The following is a 5,235-nucleotide window of genomic DNA, read 5'->3' on the forward strand; positions in this document are numbered from 1 at the left end:
TTCTGTACACCGTATTGTGTGTTACCTCCCTATGGGCAAAGAAGTTTGTAACAGATTTGCTGGCTTATATTTTGCCTAATTGTTGCATTAGCTCTGGCAGTGCCATGTGTGTAATCTGTGAAAGGTGCTTGCCCTCAGGGCAGCAGGTTGCAAGTTGTGGATTGACCTTCCTGCTTAGGAGAGGCTACTGTTTGCTATTGTTTGCTAGAGAAGAGGTTTTTTTCCCCCCCAGCCTGTTTGGCTGGAGAGTCTAGAGACAGAAAGAGGAATGTAGAGAGAAAGAGCTGAGGGATTAGGGAGCCCTGCTGAGGCTTGTGAGGGCCTGTATGTCCAGTGAGTCTGGAGGAGGTCGGGGTTTTGGGAGCTCTGAGTGGGAGGGAAGTAGTCTTCCCTGCCTGCTTGCTTTATGAGACTTTGATAAACAGAATGGTCCACCATTTTCTGGCTCCACTGTTCCTTTACCATCTGCCCGAATCCAATATGTACCTGCATGACCATGGCAGTGGCCACTGGCCCTACACTCTCCAAGACAAGTCTTCAACCATCACCATTTAATCACCCACCCTATACCTTTTTCAGAGAAATTTTCATTTCTCTGATGATTAGTGACATGGAGAATCTTTTCATAGGTCTATTGGCCATTCAATTTAACACCAAAAAAAAAATTACAATTTAAAAATGAGCAAAGGACCTGAATAGCTATTTCTCAAAAGAGGACATATAGATGGTCAACAGACAAATAACAAGATGCTCAACATCACCATCAGGGAAATCCAAATCCAAACCACAGTAAGATATCACCACACAACTGTCAGAATGGCTATCATAAAAAATCAACAAATAACAAGTGTCAATGAAAAGGGAACCTTCACACACTATTGATAGGATTGTAAATTTGTGCACCACTATGAAAAACAATATGATGGTCCTAACAATTAAAAACAGCTGTCATATGACCCAACAATTTCAATTGTAGGTATTTATCTGAAAAAACAAGAGTAACTAAAAAGATATATGCACCCCTATGTTCACTGCAGCATTATTTACAATAGTCCAGTTATTAAAACAACCCAAATGTCCATCAATAAATAAATTAATAAAGATGTGGTTTATATAAAACAATGAAATATTACTCAAAACAATCAAATCTTGCCATTTGCAACAACATGAATGGATTTAGAAGATATTATATGCTAAATGAAATAAGTCAGACAAAGACAAATACTATATGATTTCAGTTATATGTGTAATCTAAAAAATCAGAACAAATGAATAAACAAAACAAAACTGAAACAGGCCCACTGATTTGGAGAACAAGCTGAGGTTTGGGGGTAAGAATGATATCTAAAAAACAATTAGAGCTGCGGCCACATCAAATAAATGGGGATGAAAATACATCTATTCCAGTCAGCAACATGAAGGTCATTTCTGACAATTTCAGTTATTTATTTCTGTATAACACACAATCCCCAAATTTAGTGACTTAAAAAAAACACAACACTGCCCATTCTAAGATTCTATGATTAGAATTCTATTTGGGTTATATATCAGTGAGTGTAGATTACTAATCTTTTACCTATCTTCCCATTACCATTAGTATCTCTGTCTAAACATCATACTTAGGAGGCAAGTGAAGAGTTCACTGTGTAAAATCTTTGCAGTACAGTGCGACTCTGAGTGACACAATGGAGCACTGTCACTATCTAAACCCCCTGGACAGCTAGCTACCCTGAATAGGGGTTGTTATGGAATTATATTCAGTGGGAAAATTAATCTTGCAAAACTACTGGTATTAAAACTTTCAAAAGCATTTAGGAATACAAACATAGATTACTACTGGAGATCAAATAGCATGCTGCCATGTTTGTTACTTATCACAGAATCACCTCTTGGGTGTTGACATAATACCCCAATATATACACAGAAAGTACTAGTACACTAAAAGGGCATTCTGATGTCATATGAACAAAGAAAAGGTAGGAACAAAAATAATTTGATATATTTCATATCAATACTTACCTGCTACTTCATAATTCTATATCTCTTTAAGAAATATGTTCTACTGAGCTTAAAACACTGCTATTGTTTTGCAACTGAGTTGACATTTAAGAACTGTCTTTCTGGTTACAAAATAAAACTTCTATCACCTTTTTTAAAAAAAAAAAAAAAAAGTAGGGGAGGTGATTTTTATCCTTGTAATTCCTGTACTCTTCAATTCTTATCCATGTAATTTATCTACTATATCACCAAAGTTATAATTTTTAGGAAAGGAAAGGATGTCTAAAAAATAACAAATATTGCTTCTTTTCAAAGAAAAAAAAAATAGGCAGTTTTCCCCCTTAGAGTGATGCTCTTCCCAATCATTTTTTATTCTGTGAACATCTTATTTTGAATAAAAAGTTACTAAATCCCATTTTGCAAGGCAACATTTCTTATCTGACAGACAAATCTTTCAAAGTTTCTAATATCATCTCCTTTGTCAAAAACTGAAAAGTATGTCTATGGAGAAATTTATCTTTTTGGAAATACAATGCTATATTGAGACTTTTGGTGTTGTTTTTTTTAGCAAGAGAGAGAAAGACAGAAAGGATAGACAGACAGAAAGGGAGAAAGATACAAAGCATCAACTCATTGTTGCAGCATCTTAGTTGTTCATTGATTGCTTTCTCACATGTGCCTTGACCAGAGGACTCCAGCTGAGCCAGTGACCCCTTGCTCAAGCCAGCAACCTTGGGTTCAAGCCAGCAACCTTGGGTTTTAAGCCAACAATCTTTGGGCTCCAACCAGTGACCATGGAGTCATGCCTATGATTCCACTCTCAAGCCAACTACCCCGTGCTCAAGCTGATGAGCCCACACTCAGGCTGATGAGCCCAAGCTCAAGTCACATGAGTCTGTGCTCAAGCTGTCAACCTCAGAATTCCAAACCTGGGTCTTCAGTGTCCCAGGCCAACACTCTACCCACTGTGCCACTGCCTTGTCAGGCGAGATATTTGCTTTTTAATTAAGATTAAAAGCAATTTCTTCTTTTACTTTTTTGCCTTCTTACCACTTCATTAGTTCCTTTTCCTTTCTTTTTACTCCTCAGTTGATTTTTTTTTCTTATACCTAACTTATGTTTATCATTTCTCATTGGCTTTATATGATTAACCCTTATGTCTTCCTAGTAGTGTCTTTAGAAGGAAAGTATTCTATTGCACAAAAAAACTTTTGCTAGGACACTTAAGGGGAGACAAAAGGATTTAAAGGAACAAGTCTATTTTTCTGTCACTATGTGCCCAAAGGGAACCTGCCACCTAGAACAAAATCTAGTTAGTTCTACAGTATAACTAATTATGCATGAGTTTAGGTCAGAATCCCTACTGTTCAAAGAAACCATATTACGCCATAGAGTAGAGCCATCTTTCATTTTTTGAGAATTGATATAAGGTTTAGGTAGCTTTAGAGTCCATTTTCCACAATAGATTTATATAAATTGATAGGCCAAAGGCCATGGAAAATTAATTCAAAAAAAAATCTGGTATTTGACATAAAACCATAAGCTGTCCTCCAATGAAGTCTCTAACAAATCAAGGTACTCCAGAACCCCTGGTAATCGAATTGCCTACCTTTCAAACAAGAGGGTCAAGAATCACCAAAATCTGCGTGTGGTATGTGTCCAGGCAAACTCCAAGAGTTCCTGCTGTGAAACCTAAAGTTCTTATGAGACTTTCTAAAACTTTTTAAGAATCAGCAGGACCTATGATGGATCCGTGTGTGTGCTAAGGGTGTCTGTGGCAGTATCACGTGTACTTTTCTTATTGAGGAGCAGAAAATCATTGTGAAAGTGTTGAAGTCACAAGCAAAGAGTCATAAAGCTAAATTATTTTTAATAGAGATTTTCTGCATAATAACAAGAATCAAAATACTTTAAAAATAAAGATTTAATTGTGGCCAAATTATCTAGATGTTAAGTAAAACAGAAGGAGCTTTAGGTTTTTTTCTTGTTCATCTTAAATTATTCTAAATGCATTCCCAGCCCTGGCCAGATAGCTCAGTTGGTTAAAGCATTACTATGAAGCACAGAGGTTGCTGTTTTGACTCCTGGTCAGGGTACATACAGAAACAGATCAATGCTCCTGTCTCCCTCTCACTCTTTCCTCTCAATAAAATAAATATTAATAGATAAATAAGTGCATTTCCAAAAAACTTGGATAAACTTTTGTAAGGCCAGTGGCCACCACCATGCCATTCAGGTTCTCATTGAATTCGGGCAGACGGTAAAAGAACCGTGGAGCCAGGAAATGGTAGGCCATTTCATTTATCAAAGTCTCATAAAGCAAACAGGCAGAGAAGACTGCTTCCCTCTCACTCAGGGCTCCCAAAGCTCATTCTCTGGACTCTCCCAGACTCACAGGCCCCCACCAGCCTCAGCAGGGCTCAGCAAAACAGGACAAGCCAAAATCTCTGGGTTCCCAAGTCCCTCAGCGCTTTTGCTTTCTCGCTCTCTCTCTCTCTCTCTCTCTCTCTCCTCTTTCCACTCTCTGGCAAAACAGGCTGGGGGGAAAAAAACCCTTTCCCCAGCAAACAAAAGCAAATAATTGCCCCTCCCAAGCAGGAAGGCAACCCGCCATTTGTAATCTGCCTCCCTGAGGGCAAGCACCCACAGCCTTCCATAAATTATACACACAAGGGCACTGCCCCAATACAGGAGAGCAAACCTAAAAAACACTTGTTACAAACCTGTTTGCCCAACAACTATACACCACTGTTTTCATGCCCCAAGAAAGATAGAAGTTTAATAACAAATATTAAATAGAACAGCCCAAGGGGAAAATTTTTGTTATTTTTCAATGGGCAGGCTGAACTCAATTATTTAGATCTCTCAGAATCAGTCTGTAAAAGCATAAGAAGAAATATTAATATTTCTGTGGCTTATATTTTTTGATAGCAAGGAAAAGTGGACATACCTCCTTTTTCTCATACAGCTTTGAGCTGTGGCGATCGAGGGTAAGGGAGAAGAATGCATTAGGGGGAAGATGAAGAGCAACACAAAGACTTTTATTTCTATGGGTAGTCGAAGGTCATGAGATTTCTGGATTATTTATGAAAGAGATGAAACTACTGCCTATCTCCCAGCCCCATTTCTTAAAGATATATCCACCTTAAAGAAGTAAATTCTCGGCCCTGGCCGGTTGGCTCAGTGGTAGAGCGTTGGCCTGGCGTGCGGGAGTCCCGGGTTCGATTCCCGGCCAAG

Source organism: Saccopteryx leptura, chromosome 1 (genome assembly GCF_036850995.1).
Source record: "Saccopteryx leptura isolate mSacLep1 chromosome 1, mSacLep1_pri_phased_curated, whole genome shotgun sequence".
NCBI lineage: Eukaryota > Metazoa > Chordata > Mammalia > Chiroptera > Emballonuridae > Saccopteryx > Saccopteryx leptura.